Below are 20,808 nucleotides of genomic sequence, written 5' to 3' on the forward strand. Positions count from 1 at the left end.
TGTTAGACAACGTTGAACTTCCCTGGGATTTTACTTTTCATAATTGCCTGGTTTTGGTAGGTTTCCTTGGATGGCAGCTCAAGCAGGGCCCACATTTTATAGCTACTCACATTGCAAATGAGGGTGCATTTTTCTATGCAAGATACAATGACTTCAGGTCGATTTGGGGATGTTCTTTAACTCAGACACTATGCCTAGCCATAGAATGAGAGAACTCCTTTTATCAGGGGCTATGTGAGCATTCTGGGTGGTGAGAATTTTATGTAAAAGCGCAGGTTTCAGGACTTTTTTCACATAGAAATGAGAGGAAAACATTTGTAGGTCAAAATTTGAGGTGGTCAATAAGCACTTCTGGGTAAAAATTTTTAGTAGGAGCCACATATGTGAGAAAGCTCCGGACTCCTCTGTATGCCTACTTTTCAGAAATGTCTGGGTTTGAAAGGCATCTTCGGGTTGCTGGTGACTTAGGGCCCACATTGTGTAGCTTTCCACATTACAACAAAAGCATAGATTTTACTAGGTGTGATTTGATTACTTTAGGTTCCATTTGAGGCGCTTTGAGATGCAGGAGCTAGGTTTAACCACACAAGCACGGTACCATTTTTATCAGGGAACATGTGGGGATGTTGGGTAGTAGAAATTATGAGGTTCTTCACAGCTTCCACAACTTGTTCTCACAACAGTGTAAGGAAAATGTGTTTTTAGCCAAAGTTTGAGGTTTGCAAGGCCTTCTGGGTAAAAAACATTCTGGGATCCACATGTGTCAGACCACCCTGGCTCCCATGCATGATGGTTTACAAAACAATATTTTATTGTGTTGCAGCTTAGAAGGAACAAATAATGCAACTAGCTACTTTGCTACTGTCACTGTTTTTTTATCAGAATGCATGTCACAATACAGAATAGTAGAACATTTGTTAAACCCAATTATATTTCTCTAATGTGAATCCAAATATAAGTAAATGTGGAAAAATAACACATTTTTTCAAAATGTCCTCTGAATTCAATGGTAGTATGAGTAACCCATTTCAGTGGTCTACAGATAACCACTGCTCCCAAACTCGTATTATTATGCACATATTTCGAAAATACATTTCCTTCAATCCATTTGTTTTCTTTCTTTGGAATTTACCACATGAACCACTTAATTGTTGGTACACAATGAAAAATCATTATACGCTAGGTTTAGTATGTTTTTGGAAAACCTACAAAGGTAAACTTGACTCGGACAGAATAACTGAAACCTCCCTTATAATCAGAGAATTATTGATTAGGCAATGCAAAGCTACTCTTCCAAGTGTTCATTTATAAACTCCATGCATGAATAACTCTAAACAAAAAAGTGTGGCTGTCACCACGAACAAGAAGACAATGACAGCAGCCACAGTCAAGGGAATTACTCCATGTTGCTTGAGCGCCTTTCTTCCAAGGGCTGATCATTGTGAGTTTGTTGTCTGAAAACAGTAAACAAAGTTTACAAGCTTCACAAGCAGTCTTAGCTTGGATGCCAATTGCTAATACTTATATATCTGCCATACCTTGTAGGCTTTGGGGCACTTCTCAGTTGGAATTCCATCCTCTTACAATCAATACATTCACTCAAGGGGTGATGCTAGAGAGCAGAGACAAGACATTGGGAACAGATTTACCATAAGGTTCAGTGAACAGAAAATACGGTTCAGCGAACTAAAAAGCATCCTTTATGGTCTCAAACGAAGCTTCCATAGTATTAAATGAAAAACACAAGAACGGTTATTTACAGAGAGGTAGCCGATAAGAAATCTGGAAAGCAAAACATTATTTGAAAGATTTCAGAAAGAACCAGGAGTTTCTCCTGGGTAGCAGCAATTAAATATTTATCACAATGACAATCAATGATAACTAAGATAATAATGGGATGGATGAATCTCCAAGGTCTGCTAGTAGTAAATCAAAACGATCTTTGTCTCAAGTAATTTATTTGTAAAACCAAGTCTGTGAAGTCAGGTTTGTAATAAGGAAACAATTGAAGGGTTTGGAAATAAATTGAACGCCCAGTTGATAACATTTGCAGCTAAGATGGGAAATGTACAGGAAAGGATTCTGAAAGAAAACAAAGTCTCAGAATATTCAGGTTTTGTGTCAGAAATTAAAAAAAAATAGATCGATACTCCCCAGAAGGAATATGGCCCAGTTTGAAAACATCCACGTATTTAAAATCTCTTGATCAGAACACTGCTAATATATTTATTAAATAGATATTTCCATTGGCGTGATTTAAACAAGCTATATAGCAAGAGAATACACTATATAACTCTAAATGATGGTACAAAATTGAACTATCCTTATTCCATATTGATAGATTATTGTACCTGGTACATGAAGCATTTTGCTGTTGATGTTTTCTCAAATGAACAAATGTGATTGTCTATCACAATTTCATTTTAATAATAGCCTGACTAGATTGGTTAAATTAAAGATACTTAAAAATAAGCTAGCTCAATATAGTTTTAGGGTTTCATTTTTCTTTAGCAGGATCCTTTTAGATTACACTTCTAAAGGATGTCAACTTTCACTTCTCTTTAACCACCAAATCAGCCAGTGTATGTCTAATTTGTGTTATTTTTCTATCTTAAATATATTTTTGATGTTGCTCTTTTGATTATAGAGGTTGGAAGAGTGAGAGAAAAGATTTGCAAATCCTCCATAGGGGTGCGTATTGGGGTCATAACCACTGTACTTAGGGGCATATTCACAAGGAGCTATAGCTGATTTAACAGCACTTTCGTGCAGCCAAAGTCATGATCAATTTACCCCACCATCACAAGCAGGTGCTAATAGCCCAAAGCACCAATTTTCCTGCAATATCAGCAGCTGCAAAAAACATCCCCACAGAGGACCCCCGCAACTATCACTAATGAGATGTAGGGTAGGCGTTCCCGTGACAAAACCCACGACAACACCACACCTCAACATTCACAACAACCAGAGACATCGGCGATAAGAACACAAAATACGCAATAAGGTGCGTAAGCAGCAGGAATTTTACTCCTGCTCTGACCCGGTGTAAAGCCCGACAGCAGCCTGCACCACAATAGGGATACTAGTCCAGGGCATCATCGGAAGGGCAGCAGATGCCATCGAGCAACTGAACATGGCACCCATGAGGGCCACAACACCCACCCGCCTCCCTGGACCATGACAGAGGCAGCACATTAACAGACAGCAGCCCGCTAGGAAACGCACATGCCTTACAGGCACACCATCTGTCAATGTCACTGTCCGCTAAAGGATGAATAGACCAACCATCCTACGCATCCCGGCCATCATTGACCAACAGGCCTATGGCACCAACACAGCGGACAACCAACATCCCATCCCACACCAAGCTGCTGGCTGTGCAGCACCTGTTGGCCCCTGGCGCACCCCAACCGCCATCCGTCACAGTTGGCGGACTTTCACAGACAGCCACATCCAAGAACACCACACCTGTACTAGACATCACCATCACCCTAGCACCCCAGTCCCCGTGCGGCCAACACAATGCTCAGGAGCCGCTGGAGACCAAGCAAGGACCCTACGCCACAGCTGGATGCACGCATGTGTTGGGGGCAATCTACTTCACACATGGCCCACATGTGCTCCCTGGTGCCACAGCACACAATCAGTGCAACAGGAAGCACACGTCACACATCAATGTGCAGGCAACATCAGAATGCCGTTGGACCTACACCAATGTCGCCTCCAAATATAAAGCCAGTGTGCATGATTCCTTTACCCGCCGACATTTCATCAGCAACCAGCCTTCCCGGGATGGCACCCAGGGAAAGACACAGCTCCTTGGAAAGTTCCCAATTAACACCCCACTCACCTCAACACCACAACCATGAAATCCACAAATCTGGCAATGCACATGTCACAAATTCACAACTAACATGCACAGCAACATGCCCAATCACCAGACACGATTGAATAACTTACAATGTTAACCTGGGCAAGCCATGAACATGATCAACAACTGCATGGCACCTTGGCCACACAATAGTCACAAGTGGGGAGAGGAGGCAAGCAGGAATATGTGTAGGATGCAGTAGAAATGTGATTGGGAACGTACATAATGCCAAGAGTGGCTGTGAAGTGCTGGACAGAGCGCAGTATGCAGAACACACCCATATCCACAGCAACATACACCTCTGGTGTATGGAGTGCAGTGGACAGTGGATGCAACCATGTTACCCCAGCCAATGGGGGTTCTTGCGGAAATGTTGCCTGTGACGGCCCCCCATAAGCGTGAGCAGAGTGGGATGGGCTGGCCTACGCCAGGCAAGCGTAGGGGTGTGAATAAAAAGCATGTAGCCCTGGGCATGGTCCTCTTCCAGAAAGCCCAATGTTCTGCCAGGGCCTCACCTCCCACCCCACCATGAGACAGACGCTGTGTTCATTAGTGGAGTTGCCTGAGATCTTGTGCGCCTGCTGTACCCTGGCCCACTGGAGCATGAACCCGTCAGGGCCAACCTTGCGCAGCCAGCCCACACTGATTAGCAGCAGACACTGACATGTGTCATGGAGGGCATACCACATGCCAGTGTAACCTCCAAGGCCGAGGCCCGTGACCTGGACAGCCTTTCAGACCACAGCCGCCCCCCTGACGTTGGCCCAAATCACTTCTTTCTCGTTTACATATTCTACTGGTGTCCTCTGAGGCTCAGTGGGTTCTATGTGTTAAACCTTGTCCTGGCTAGTGAATAGCAGTGACCCCAAATCCGGGACAGCGGCCACAGCACCAGACTCCCTTTGATCAGTGAGGCATAGTTCCATATGTGCATCTTGCACAACGTGCTGCCACAAACCCTGTTCAACGCCATCTGGCGACAAGTGTTGCCACAAACCCTGTTCAACGGCATCCAACGACATGTGCTGCTACAAACCCTGTTCAACGCCATCCGGCGGCATATGGATGAGGGTCAAGGACTACCCTGCAGACCAGTAGGTCTCACATCTAGCACCTAGTCGCTATTCACAAGTCCACACCAATGGTATCATGGAGAGGAGTAAGAGGAAGATGCAGCTCAGTCCGGACAAAAGCCGGGTCACACTCACAGATGTGACCGAACACGTGGTGCCACTGAACCTGAACTATGCAGGCCGGTGGTGCCACCAACCTATGCTGGCGACACTCAGTGAATGGCCCGTGCTGACCACTGCCTCTGGCCTACACTGCTCTCGGCCTAGGCTGTGCTCGAGTAGGTCACAGATTTGGAACTGAACATCGAGTATGCAAAGGCAGATTACACATCATTCCACGCAATGAGAAGCCTAAGAGGATGTTGCCTTGCATCTTCGCAGAGAGAAAAGGATCATTGTTACGGGGGTGTTCGTACACTACCAACAACTGCCCTGGTTTCACTAGCGATGTGTATCACGAGCCAAAGACACATGGCTGTGGGCCACATCTGACAGCTGCCTACGGTCTACACTGCGGTCCAGTAGGTCACAGAGTCATGATTCAGCAATGGCGGAGTCCAAATCAGTGTACCGGCATCATCACAGTCTGCATCCCTACTCAGCCCCGGTGCCACTAAGTCTGTTCCCCGACATTTATGGACACTTTCTAGTTGAACAGTGGTGGCTTCCGAGCCTATGGACTAGGGGGCAGCTTTCACCCCCATGTAGGTGATACAGAATTTGGTGGTTGCAACAGGCTGTCACATCCCACTCCTCCATTTGCTGCGGCATCTTGCCCTGGAGGACACTTTCCACTGTCCCCAAAACACACCGATACATACACCTCGGACAGTGATCGGTAAATGCTCAGGTCGCATGGCCCATCTGACTGCACCACAAGTCACCGTCCCGTGGCTAGGTGCCTGTGCTGGCCGCAGTGCATCCTGGGCCACTAACTCTGTGCTGTCTTGTCCTGGACCCCTTCTCTGGAGACATGGCTGTCCCCTGAGGAGTAGGCCATGGGATCATCAACGCCATTACTCTATAGGCCTTGAACTGTACGCAGCCTCTGGGCCCCAATGCATCCCACCAGGCCTCACACATCAAAGCCAGTCTAGACCGGTCCAGACGATGCATTGCTGCAGGAGGCACACATCACCACTGCAAGGAGCACCTCAAAACGCCATCAGCCAGAGTTGAAGCGGTGGCCCTGAAAGACTTCGGGGTTGCTCAGGCCTGTCGTGGATGCCATCATCTGCCAGATTCCCTGCTCAGCACTCCAGGTGGCAGTGCACCGCAGGCCATTGTCCGTATCTGATTGTGTTTCGTGCTGTGGAGCGGTTGTGTAGGTATGTCACCTCAAAGAGTGCGGGGGCCCTGAGACATTGATGGTGAAGAAGATGCAGGTCTGACACACACCACCGCATCTGCATCAGGAATGTATCGAAGGGACACAATCCAAGACTTTTTCTGCACATGAGCGCGCTCATCTCTAGTGTCCACAGCCCTTTGCACTGTGACTCACAGACACTTCTGTTTACATGCTGGCTGTACTCTGGACTTTATCCGGCTCACCCCATGTTGCTCAGCAGTTGACTCTATATTGGAAGTGTTTTCTTTTCTGTTGCACAGGTGTTTAATGTCCAAGTGGTTGCCAACACAAGACATTCTGTGCGGGTTGGCATACACTCACCCCACACACATCCAGCACAGGAGTCACTGTACATGCGGCCCTGCCTATAAAGGGGCCGGGTGCATGTGCCCATAGCCAGCTCAACATGATCTCTGCGTGTGTCCCTGTTAAGCCTGGGCGTAGTTCGCGTAGCCGCACTCCGCGAGCTACGCGAAGATGCACTTGCACTCCGCGAACTACGCATAGCTCCGCGAGCATGCGTAGTAGCTTGCTTGACCAGTCCGCAAGCCATTTTTCGTCTTCGGGAGCGCCGTGGAACTCTGGAACCTGCTCAACACCGCATCTCCAGACGTCGCCTTCCTCACGGAAACATGGATGAACGTCTCCTCAGCGCCCGACATCGCCGTCACCATCCCGGACGGATACAAGATCACCCGGAGAGACCGCGTCAACGAGACAGGAGGAGGCATCACCATCGTCCACAAGAACACCATCCGCATCACGACATCTTCACTTCCAGATACACACCGACCCCAAGACCACACTCAGAGGCACCCTCATCTACAGACCCCCAGGACCTCACGCACAATTCAGCGAAGACATCGCAGACTTCATCAGCCCGCACGCCCTCGCCTCCGCTGACTACATCCTCCTAGGGGACCTCAACTTCCACCTGGAGAACAACAACGACAACCAACACCACCACCACCCTGCTGGACAACCTCGCCAACCTCGGACTCATGCAACTGGTGAACACCCCACCCACTACGCCGGACACACGCTTGACCCAGTCTTCTCCTCCAGCAAGTACATCTCCTTCAGCCACTCCACCGGGCTCCACTGGACAGACCACAGCTGCGTCCACTTCAGCTTCAGAAAGACCATGACTCACCACCACCCGCAACAGGTTCCCCGCAGGAACTGGAACAAGATCACCACCGACCAGCTCACCACTTCACTGAGCCAGAACCCACCCGCCAGCTCAACGGACCCCAACCAAGCAGCCAACACCTCACACAGTGGATCACCAATTGCGCTCGCCCAACCAGCCTCGACCACTCGCAGTCCGGCTTCCGCACCAACCACAGCACCGAGACCGCCCTCATCGCAGCCACTGACGACATCCGAGCCCTGCTCGACAACTGGGAAACAGCGGCCCTCACCCTCCTGGACCTCTCCGCAGCATTCGATACGGTCTGCCACCGCACCCTAGTGCAGCGCCTCAGCAACATCGGAATCCAAGAGAAGGCACTGGAGTTGATCATCTTGTTCCTTACCAGAAGAACCCAGAGAGCCCGCCTCCCCCCGTACAGGTCCAAGGCCACCAAAGTCATATGCGGCGTACCACAAGGATCATCACTCAGCCCCACCCTCTTCAACGTCTACATGAGCCCCCTCGCAGCCATCGTACGCCAACACAACCTCAACATCATCTCCTACGCCGACGACACCCAGCTGATCCTCTCCCTCACCAACGACCCAGGAACTGCCAGAACCAACCTACACGAAGGGATGAAAGACGTAGTCGAGTGAATGAGGAACAGCCGCCTGAAACTGAGACAAGACGGAAGTCCTCATCCTTGGATCATCACCCTCCGCCTGGGACGACTCCTGGTGGCCCCCTGCCCTGGGCAGCGCACCCAAACCAGCGGACCACGCAAGCAACCTGGGCTTCATCCTGGACTCCTCCCTCTCGATGACCAGACAAGTCAACGCCGTCTCATCATCATGCTTCAACATCCTACTCATGCTCCGAAAGATCTTCCCATGGCTCGCCACCGAAACCAGGAAGACGGTCACACTGGCACTCTTCATCAGCCGAATGGACTACGGAAACACCCTCTATACCGGAACCACAGCCAAACTCCAGAAAAGACTCTAACACATCCAGAACGCCTCCGCACGACTCATCTTGGACATCCCCCGACACAGCCACATCTCCGGACACCTGAGAGACCTTCACTGGCTCCTTGTCAGCAAGAGAATCACGTTCCAACTCCTCACCCATGCACACAAGGCCCTCCACGACCTGGGCCCCAGGTACCTCAACAACCGCCTGACCTTCTACACTCCCACCCGCCAGCTACGATCGGCCAGCCACGCTCTCGCCGCCGTGCCACGCATCCGAAGATCCACCATGGGAGGAAGATCCTTCTCCTACCTGGCAGCCAAGACTTGGAACTCCCTCCCCATCCACCTCCGCCTGACCCAAGACCACCTCTGCTTCAGGAAGCAACTCAAGACATGGCTGTTCGAGCAGTAGCGGACCCCCCCTCCCCCAAGTGCCTTGAGACCCTCTGGTTGAGTAGCGCGCTATACAAATATCCTGATTGATTGATTGATTGCCTGCATGCTTGGGATGTGTAGCGCGCAAAGTTACCCATGAGGTTTGTCCCGCCCGCTCGCGTCCCCTTATTTCCGGTCACTACTAACGTGTTCGCGAGTTATTCTGTGCAAGATTGCAGTTTCTGCGTGTTCGGCAACTCGATCTTACCGACAAGCATCCTCGCGCACGCGAAAATGCTATTGAGCGCGCGAGAACTACGCTACGCAGCAGTTTGCGGAGTATTCAACAACTTCGCGTTCTCCGCGGAGCGCGGAGTTGCCGAAACTCCGCAAACTCCGCGAACGGCTGTTTTTTTGCTACTTTTTGTAGCGCGGTTGGCCTCATCGCATTTTTTGTTGCGCTCGCGTATCACATTTTTGCGGTGTGGCGTTAATTTTCACGCGGACATTTGCCCTGTCTATGACATGCTACCTTGTTGTGAATTCCCCGTTGACATGGGGTTATTTTCCCGTGATAGGCTGCGATGTTGAAAGTTACGTTACGCTACTCTTGTGGTAGTTATCACACGTGCTTGTGAATATACCCCTTAGAGTGGTTGTCAGTGCAATGGGTTGTAAAGGTGGGAGAAGGGAGCAAAAAAATATTAGTTTATCAGCTAATGTGTCAAATTGCACCTACATTGATATTAGGAAGTCAGAATTGTTATTTAAAATGTGTTTAGAAACAATGTAAAGAGTGTTATATAAGATATGTACATAGAATACCCTACCATCATACAATACAATGGCTTGATTAAGTGACTACGTCACTAGAATGTGATTTGATTATGTACCAAACCTCTTTTAGGAGTGGGAGAAAAGCCTTGGCAACCAAATACAAATCTTAAGCAGGTGGGGACATGTAAGGCAGATCAGATTCTGTTTGGCAGTCACAATGGAATGTGTAGATGATTTGTAACCACAATTGTGGCTTCAAACAAATGATCTGATACTGAAACCACACAAGCGGTGATATCACATTTGCAAATAGAAAGTGGTCCTTGTGAATCAACCTTCTTTTGGGAATTGCACCAACCAGCCTTCGAAGGTGGAGGCAAAGGACCACTTTCCAGTTGGCAAAGCACATGCAATGAAGGTGGGCTGAGGTACCCCGCTTTTGGAACTACCTTTTCAGTTTCAGTTCTTTAACTACATCGCTGCTGTGGTTATTTTTCCCCTGTGCTGGAAATTGCCATTTTGCTGGTGTCATGACGAGCTCAGCTCGTCATCAGCACAGCTCAACTGTGCCTCATGACGAGCTGAGCTCGTCATGAGCATGAAGGGGTTAAGATGATAAGAAAAAAGCTGGAGTGGGTGGATGTGAAAAACTAGAGTAGTATCAATCAATCAATCAATAAAAACTTTTTTCGTTTTTTGTTTAAAAACCACAAAAGTACAATATACAGCATCCAAAAGACAATAGTACAAAATTAGCAGCAGTTTACATTGATATGTGTTATAGTAGGATAACTAAATACAGAATAAATGTTAATAAAGTTCATTAGCAGTCCAAGCATTTTCTATATTTTAAAATTCATTTCAAAAATCCTAAAACAAAAAAAATACTGTCACTATGCAAAAGTTGAAGATACATCATGGCAGGTCTAATCTGGTAAAAATTAAGTTTCTTTAAAAGAGGGACCAAATAGTGTTTGCGGGGAAATTCAAAATATGTACATAAAAACATAAAATGCAGCATATCCTGCGGAGATTCTCCGTCGCAGCCGCAGGGTGCTGCTTCATTATTAATACTAGTTATTTGGGGTCTAACAAGCATGTGATAAAATCGGTTCATTTGAAATCTGGTCAATAAAAATTTCTCACATGAGGTCAATGAGCCCATTAAATAAGGTTCAATAAATGGGGTAGTTTTTAGCATTACATATGTTCTGACACTCGATTTCTGAACCTCTATGGCTTCCCTTGATGTTCTCCTTTCCATGAGGAATGCCATTTTGACTGCCTCCAGGTCCTTATTGGAAATACAATCAGGGGTTTCAAATAACTCTACCCGTCCTAGGTTAAAAAAACTGGTCTTTAAATATTTCAACCAGGGTATAGTCATAGCATTATCCATGGAGAGACAATCTTCTAAAATCAAATGCGTTGGGGGATGTTTGGATTTAACCATAATTTCAGCCAGCAGGTCAGTGGACGTAATGAAAAAATATCACTAACATACTGCACCTCTAGTTCTTCATGAGCAGCTAAGTTGGATGTACCTTGCGGGAGACATAGTAAACGTTTTAAGAACATGTTCTCCACTATCTGGAGCTGATCACCCCGCGCGTACCCCCAAATCTTGCTACCGAATGTAGCCGTAGCCACAGACTTAGCATTATATAATTGCAGCATTGCACCAGTGAGCCTATTCCCCAATTTAGAAGCGAAGCTAAAGATTGAAGCATTCACTCTCACAACTTCACCCTTCTTTTTCAGAACATGCGGGCCCCAGTTTAATTTATTATCGAATAGGACTCCTAAATAGGAAAAAGTGCTAGATATTGGGATTGTTGCACCGCCCACGTTAAATTGAAAATTCCGTCTTGGCGGCTTACCTACTTGCATGATATAAGATTTTGAATTATTTATTGTAAGGTCTCTATCTAACATGAAGGACTCAAAAGCAGTTAAAAGAGCTTGAAGGCCTTTTGCGATCCTCGATACAAGGACTGCATCGTCCTCGAATAGTAGGACCGGAATGCCCCGACTACCAACTCTGGGGCAATCGTCCCCCACCTCTTGTAAAACACTATCTAGATCATTTATATAAAAATTAAACAAAAAGGGAGCTAATATGCATCCTTGGCGGACTCCCCTAGACTAGAGTAGTAGTTGGAGGGGATGTATACTCACTTCAAATAATCACAATTCTTGTCACGGTGAACCACTGTCGTCAGTAAATAAACTTGATCTCAGCCCTCTGGGAGTACAAAGCAGTTAAAATTAACTCCAAGCACTTTACCACTGGTTAGCAGTTGTAAAGGGTACAGAGCCCTATGACCTTCAAATATGGGTTCATTAAAAGAAGGGACAAATCTAAGGGAATACCACACAAAAAATGATCATTCCTGACAGTGGGTCCAAAGAAAGATCTAGGTCATGATTAAAAACTGAGGTGTGTGCAATTGAGTGGTAAAACTGTAATCAGTGAGAGAGCCTAAATTAGGGACAGAAGTTTGTTCCTTACTCCACATCATCTAGAGAAAGGTCCAGATGTACTGTATAAACTGCAGTGTCTGCTTGGGGTTCAGACTTCCCCAAGCTTCTGAGGTTTCCACAAGCACATGGTCAACGACGGCTACCGCCCCTCTCCCTGTATGCCCACATTAACCCAGAACACAACGAAACGGAACATGATTTGTCTTTGGAAGGCGGGGGGGTTGCAAAACCCCCCGGACGTATTTATTAAGATACAAAATAATTAAATTGTTAAACAAAATATACAATGTTTTATGCAAAATTATTCAGAAACATTCAGATACATTTATATCGACAATTGTGATTGGCTAGCCTTAACAAGATTCTAATACAGCTTGTTTCCTAACCGAATCTAACATCCTCATCTGAAAATTTTGCATACTAACATTGATGGCGATATGGCATGGTCGCTAATCGGTGTCAGGTCTTACAAGCTGCGCCCTTACGCAGGTGCGCATGCGCAGCCGGGCCCGTTAATTACCCGGTCCACCCCTGCAGCCAAGCCCGTTAATTACTCAGTCCACCCTTGCAGCCGAGCCCGTTAATTACTCGGTCCACCCATGCAGCCGAGCCTGTTACTTACTCGGTCCACCCATGCAGCCGAGCCCGTTAATTACTCGGTCCACCCCGTGAACTTCATTTAACCAGTGAAGGAGGGCCCTAACTTGCGTTACCAGCTGCCCCTGAAGTTCTAGGAGGGGCCAGCGACCCCTCCTCCCCTGGGCGGACACCTCCAAAAGATGATGCCGCCCCCTATGACCTTAAAATAGCTGCTCACCAGTTATGACCTTACCGCCACAGGCCAGCATTGTTACCCAACGATCTGGCCTCCACCCTTCCTACCCCTCAGAAAGGTCATGTCCCCCTCGCATATCCCTCTACCCATGCTAAAATGTTATTTGACCACAGGACGTTCCCAGCCTCAGTCAAGTGTACCCCGTCCCGCAGGTAGAAATGCTCCCGCCAAATACACCCATGAGGAATCGTCTGCAACCGGGGGGCTCGAAACAATTTGTCCAACTGTGTGTTGATCCTCTTCAACGAGTGATTCAACGCCTTGACCACGTCCTCCCCCTCGCCACTGCCAATGAGGAATAAGTTGCAGCCAGACTACCGTGCAACCCGCACAAGTCGTAGACACCCACCCCGCAGTGGATATGATTTCATGTATCAGGATGCGTCTCCCCAGTTTGGTCAAATCATTCTCCCCCAGGTGAAGTATCACCACTGACGGGGGGCGGGTTGCTGCAACAATCATTCCAGAAAGTAATCCCTGAACTGCCTAATACTCAGGCCTCCCCTCCCGAAGAATGAGACGGAGAACCCCTCCTCTTCAGCCCTTCTCATCCCGTCACCTGCAAGAAATACATTTTTCGCGCGCCTAACATAAGAGTGGCCCACAATCCAAGTCACCAATGTCCGACGATCTTCCTGTTGCTTTTGTTGCAATGCTGCTGTCTTCTGCCGACATTCGGCAAGTTCCTCTCCCGCGTGACAGGTTCGAGAAACTGCAAAACCAAGAGAAACAAGCGTGGAGTCATCCGGCCATGTCACAACATGTCAACACGTACGTAGCGTTTGTAACACTCAGAAGACCACCTCCCAATACTTTTAACCTTTTCGGCTGGGAGTCTCCTTATCACTGTCTCAGTTGCTGCCCCGATTCTAAAAGAATGGGAGCCAAATTCCACGGGATCCAGGCCTGCCTTTGCGACCGTTAGGTCCAGGGCCTTCCTAAACTGGTACCAGGTCAAAATAGTACCATCCATGTGACACAATAGTGCCCCCCCCCGGCGTCCCGTCCCGCTGCCTCCTAAAAGCCTCCACATGCGAGACTGGACAACAAGGGTTGGTCCGAGCACGGTGAAGCACTATTGTTTCCCCCTTTCCCTCCTGGTCAGTCTTTGATCTTTGAATCGTTACCCACATGGTATCAGCATGGATCACCACGCAGCTCACCTGCAGGCCGCCCTTTTTGTCAACTTTGGACGCGGCTACTAGCTCGCCTAGTCTCAGGGCCCCATAAAACGCTACCATGAACGCCACCTTGAAAAGCAGCACCTCCCAAGAGGAAATACAGACATCCTGGAGTGCTAACAACAGGGCTGTAAGCCTTACCAGCCCAATAGGCTTTCTCGAATCTGTCGAGTGTCCCTGAATGTGATGCCAGCCCCTCAACACCTTGCGCACTACAAACGTGTTCGTAGGGTCCCTTACGCCCTTGGCCTGTGCAAAGAATGAAACTGCAGCCCTGTGCCTGTTTGCGGCTGCCACCGAGCGCCCTTCCTTGTGCATCAGCTCTAGGTATGCAACAAAACTGTCCTCATGTGCCCAGCTATCCTCCCAACCATGCCAGAGGAAAGTGCAGCAAGACAAGAACGCCCCTTTGTATGCTGTTTTGGTCCTGGGGGCTAAGCTAGATGCCACGAGGTACGGTAGTCTTGGGCACCAATCCGCCAGAGAGCAACTGGGAAAGGTGCTGGCGATGGGTCCGCTGCTGGAAGCTGTTCCCTGAACACCTGCATTTTGAAGCGAGAAAGGGCATCAGCTGCATTATTGAGAACACCTGGCACATGTTTGGCCCTGAAAGTCACGTTCCATTTTTTAGACATTGTAGCACAATCTCCTTTACCAAGCGCAGTATGAATGGACACCGCGCCACTTGCTGGTTAATGCATTCCACCACGCTCATATTGTCCGACCAGAAAACCACTGACTGATTGCTAAGGTGCGCCGCCAGACCATCAATGCTACCCATATCGGGATCTATTCCAGGAATCCGATGTTGGTGGTTAGTCCTCACGACCCCCATTCCTCAGGCCACTTCTGGGCGACCCACTTAGTGCCCAGGATGGCGCCGAAACCCACGCTACCAGCAGCTTCGGTCCATAAACCCAACTCTGAAGATGTTGTGGGGGGGGGGGGCGGCCACACTACTCTGCCATTTAAATCCTCCAGGAATGCCACCCATATCCGCATATCCTGGCGAACCTCCGCTGACAGCCTAGTGCGGTGATGTTTCTCTCTCAAACCCTTCATGGCTTGGGCAATCGACCGAGAGAAGGAGCGTGCCATTGGGATGACTCGCAATGCAAAGTTCAATTGGCCGACCGTCTCCTGTGAATGCTGCAATGTAACCTTCTCCTTCAGAAGGCACTGGCGCAATGCCACCCTAAATTTCGATACTTTGAATTTGGGTAACCTAAAGCACCCCTCCATGAATCAATCTCGATACCCAAGAACTCTAAACAGGTGGTCGGGCCAACCCGGGCGCTAACGGAACCCCGAAAACCCGCGTGAGCACGCAAAATTCCTGCAATGACCAGGCACACTCCAAAGTCCCCGCCGCTCCCAGGAAAAGGAAGTCTTCCAAATAATGCATGACCTGTTTGTGGCCCGTGGCCTGTCTCATGACCCACTCCAGAAAGGAACTGAAAGTCTCATAGTACGCACAAGAGATCGAGCAACCCATAGGCATACATTTGTCCATGTAAAACTTTTCCTCAAAAGCGAAACCAAGTAAGTGGTGGTCCAAAGGATGCACTGGCAACAAACGAAAGGCGGATTCAATATCAGATTTGGCCATGAGAGTGCTCCGCCCCCAATCCCTGCAATAGCTCTACTGCGTGGTCAAAGGAAGCATATTTTACACTACAAATTCCTTCATCTATTGCATCATTCAAGGACGCCCCTCTCGGTGCCGACAAGTTGTGGATCAGTCTAAACTCGCCCTTCTCTTTCTTGGGTACTACACCTAATGGTGAACACACAAAATCCGGCACTGGGACTTCCTGGAAAGGCCCCGCTATCCTGCCCAGGGACAGTTCTTTTCGGATCTTAGCCATAACTACCGCAGGATTATGTTGTACCGATAACTGGTTCCAACAGAGCGCACTGCCAGTGTACCCCCCAGCCGGGATCCGGAAACCTTGGGAGAAAGCTTCCTGCAGTAACGCAGCTGCCCCGTGGTCTGGATATCTATTCAACCATGGAATCATTGCCAGAACATTAACCGGGGAGGGGCTAACCGTGCTTCCAGCGCTATTCTGGTTTCTTTACCCCTCTCTGACTCTGGTTACCATTTTTCCTGCATGTTGTCTCGGGATGGGAAGTGTGACCACAGATTGCGTATGCATGTCTGAATCTACATGTGCCTGCCGGTCTAGTACAGGAACGCTTGTTAAAGTCCCAACACAGCCCCTTTCTTTCCCCGCCGCCTCCCCTACTCTTCCCTGGGAACTCATTCCCCGGCACCGCACGAAAGGGCTGATGGGTCTATGCGGGGAACACGCTGGCTACGGTCCCGGGCTGGGCAGGGGCCGTGCTCCCTGTGAACTGTTTATGCCACGACAATGAGTCCACCTTGTCCCATGACAACGACGAGTCGAACTCCTTCGACTTCCTGAAATTAACGTCATATTCTTTCCATGCGTCCCCGGCATACTGCTCGCTCCAACCCACGATCCTGCTCTGATGGCAAGCCATTGCCGCATGCACGTTTGGAGGGCGTTCAACAGTGATAGCTGTAAGGATGGAGAAGGCCCTGATCCAATTGCGCAGAATTTCCTCCACCCTAAACTTCGCACACTGTACTCTCCATTCACTAGGATGCATCCATTCCTTTAGCATTTTGGCATTTTCCATTTCCCTATTGTCTAATAGCAAAGAGAAAATATACATGTACTTTCCCGCCCAAATCATCTCTTTCACAGCCCGAGAAACATGTTGCCCTAAATCTTCGCTCCTAGACGGAATCGTCCCGTCCCCTAAAAGAGGCAGGGCTACCTCCTTACCATTACTGGACACCGGGGCTGGTCCTGCGTCACTTCCGTTTGGCCGAGCGGCATCCAAACCTGCAGAAGAAGGAGAAACAGAGGCCGCAGCCGCACTCGTAACTGTTCCTGCCCTAATCTTCTCCACCATTTTTGCCGCCTACGCGGCATGGTCTAACGTTGAGGGCATCATACCTCCTTGCTGCAGCCAAGGAAGTATAGTGCTATCTGTGCCGTTAACTCAGGAGGGATCTAAGTGTCGCAATCCGGTACTACTGCCGGCACCACTGGTGATGACGGCGCCATGGGTGCCGGCACAGGGGGCAATGGAAGTGGGCCATCTTGGGCAGACGGCGCCGGCCCGACAGGATTGGCCCCTGCTGGCAAGGCGGGAGCTGGTGCCAAGGGAGACGGGAGTACTGGCTCTGGGGTAGTGGGCACCGCCACCGGTGCACGAGCGGTAGCATTGCACATTGGCCGTTTAGCCTTGCAACTTTTAGGCGAGGAATCGGAATCTCCCTCCAGTAAAGGTGCATCAGTCTGCCGCTTGGGCCTACCGCGCGGGCCTGCGATATCATCCATCCTTTCCATCATATGGGCCTCTAGGCCGTCAACCTTATTCAATCTTTTATCCATGGCATTCATCGTACGCATCATGGCCTGAAACATCAACTCCATCTTTGACCCCTTAGCCTTGGCTCCCGGCATTCTAACTATTGATCAATTCGCTCACTGCTCAGATTCGCAACCAGTGCGCCCTGTACCTTCACGAGACAGAGGATGTGCAGGGGGCTATGAGCACCACGCAGCAACGACCGCAACACTGGCTATTCCGAATGTTAGGGGTGGCCAAACTCTAACGTAGAACCACCCGGTAGCCACACAAAGCGATGAAATGCAAGCCCCCAGCTTCCTCTTACTGTCGATGACTTGCGTGTCCTGCACTCTACAGATCCACCGTCCTCGATCTTTTACGGTCAACTCTCCCACACACTCCAGTCTGCAATCCTTGATCTGAAAAAGAAAACAGAAAATTAGGAGGCCCCGAGCGCAGAGCACGACCAGTGTGGGGGAGTGTCAGGCGACAAGAAGGGCCAACTGAGCGCTCCCCCCTCCTTTATTCCCAGGGATGTGGGGAGAGGGTGGGCCGCCCCCTCCCCTCACCCCTCGATGCCCACCCCTCTGACCCGGAAGACTGCACCACGCCTCCGGATCAGGGATTGGGCGTCAGCCGACCGGTGGTGTGGCGCACACCTCCAGCGTACCATTGGGCGCCGGGAGATTACACCCCCACACCACCGGTAGGCAAGGGGAGAGGGGATCGCCCCGCCGCCATGTGGGCAGGGGGGCCAAGGGCCCCCCCTTTTCATTTGTTTGCCTCGCCACCACAAACATTTAGTGTCCTAATTTACTGTAATAAAACCGGCTGGTCTCATGAATGTCTATTGAGATACGTTAAATGTTGTTTTCCTTTTATTGTTGTCTACTTTCTATTTCTGCATTTGTTGTCATTGATAATATTGCTCCTGTTATTTTGTAACAGGATATTGGATTATTTTGCAGGTAGGTGGTTGTTCAAGGTCAAAGATTATGAAACATAACCTCAGCTGCAATCAACACACATTTCCATAAGCTTTGTGCAAAACAAAGCAAGCGTGATAGGATATGACATCTATCTCCATGACCATGCTTTACTGAGGCCTATGTACTGAGGGAAAGGACAGTAATCCAGTGCGTAATATGAGGGTATAGATGTTACACTCCTTTGGTCATAGTGCGGGTCCTTGACCTAGCATGGTCTGAGACAGGCCTAGGTCTCTGCCACATGCTAAACTAGTGTGACACCAGGACCAAACTACAAGTCAGAATACCATTTTCCCATGCTGTCAAGCACTCAGTGCAGTGGTGCATGACTGTTTACCATGCAGGTTACATTCATTCAAAAGCAATACACACATCTTTTCTAAAGTGAGGGATTGCTAGTCAGTGTCTGACTGAGCACTGGTCATAAGATGAATATTTCTGAAGTACTTTGTGGAGACTTGACTTGTATAAGTTGCACTGTGTTAACTAGGTAGGAAGGGCCATCCTAGCAGAGCCATTTGAGATACTTCAGAACCAGCTGCAAATTCAGCCTGTCATACTAAACCATTTTGGCAAGCCTGAATCAGGCTTAAAAATGTAATAATCACAAGGTATGCTTTAGCACCCCTAAGGTAGGGTGCATGGTATTTAAAAGTAGGACATGTAAAAATGTAATGTTACACATGTCATTACAGTGAAAACGGCTAAAAGTTAGGGAAAAATGTCCTTGGGAGTGGGGAGGTGTTGTCTGGCCCTTGAAAAAATGGCATGAGGGCTCTGCTCAAGCCCTTGAATAACTTCAAAAGAGGCAAGCCCTTTCACTGGCAGATTTAGCTCAGAATATCCACACAGGCCAGTTTCCTATTTCCATAGTCACACCTCTATGTGGGTACAGGGAGCACTGACCATGGAAAAAAGGTTATGCCATGCTGGATTTAGAAAAATAGGAGCACTGTGGGATTGCTCACATTAAAATCCATTGGAAGGGCAGCAAAAGTGGGTTGGTCCACTCTAGAAACTTTTACTCTACTGGGTAGGGAGTGGCTAGGAGATACACCCACCTACAGGTTGTTGTCAGGCATAAATGTAGCACCATTCTCTGAACACAGCTGGACCATAGGACGTTTCAAAAAAGGACTGCATTGCAGTCTGAAGACCGGAGAAGGTTGCATCTGCTTTCTTTGTACACAGGACCCCATAAATTACTCAAAGGGCCATTAGGCTGACCTCCTGTTTGAGCCACAGGGACAACAATCTTAAGGAGACCAGTTTCCTGCATTCCCACATGACCAGTTCAAACTGGACCTGTCCAGGACCCTGCTTATGGCCTCTTCCAAAGAGAATCTTTATCACCTCCAATTATTGACCACAAGGTACAGAACTCTTGGCTGTGGCAAAGCATACTCCTCCATGCCTAACCCTAAATCCTTAGACTTGGAAACTTTTGGCAAACTTTTTGCGTGGAGGACCATCAGGAGACAAGGACCAATCCGAAAAGTGGATCCGCTGAAGGTGTATCACAGCCGGGCCTAAGTTTACCTTAACTCCAGCTACATTTTTCCCTTCAGCAGCAAACCCTTTTCAGATGGGCCTCTTAATGCCGGAACCCGATGATGTCTAGCCCTCTTTAGCTACAGCCTACTGTTTTTGCCGCTGAGGAAATCTGACTTGCAGAAAAGTGTCTAAATATGAACATAGAAAGCTTCAGCGTCTTCACAGTTGAAGGCGATCAGATCGACATCAAGAGTGTGAAACCTGAACTTTTCCTGCTCTGAGTTTTTCCCACCTTTGTCAATGGCCTCACTAAGACTTCATCCTCCAGTGATCCCACATTGACTAGCTCCTCTTTAGCTGCAACCTACTGCCATGAACCACTGCTACTTTCTACCTCAAAAAAAGTTTCTATGTGTGAAGGTGACTTTTTAACTGGGAACAAATTGGTCTGGTCCATATATCATACCTCAATCCATCACAGTCTGCATTGACTTTCACCTTAGTGCAGGTCAATGTAACCAGAGTGGCGCTTCATGATTTTTTATTACATTTTTTAATTGAAGCTTTAAAATTGTAGATATCTGGTTCCCTTTATTGGATGTTTGTTGTTTGGGCGTCATTTTATTAATTTACATATTCACAATTTTTCTAATTGTGTTGGGATTCTTCTTTAGTTGTGTTTTGACTTTTTACCTGTCTAAGTACTGCAAGAAAATGTACACGTTGCCTCTAAAGTTAAGGCTGCTTGCTCTGTGTCATAGCTACCAGAAGGCTGAGCTCAAGTTTCTTTAGTGACTTTTTTTTGTTTACCCTGGCAAGAACTGAGAATATTACTTGAATTGGGTTCTCATCCTTCTCAACTAATACCCTCATTTC

The sequence above is a fragment of the Lissotriton vulgaris genome, chromosome 2_1 (genome assembly GCF_964263255.1).
Source record: "Lissotriton vulgaris chromosome 2_1, aLisVul1.2, whole genome shotgun sequence".
NCBI classification, from domain to species: Eukaryota; Metazoa; Chordata; class Amphibia; order Caudata; family Salamandridae; genus Lissotriton; species Lissotriton vulgaris.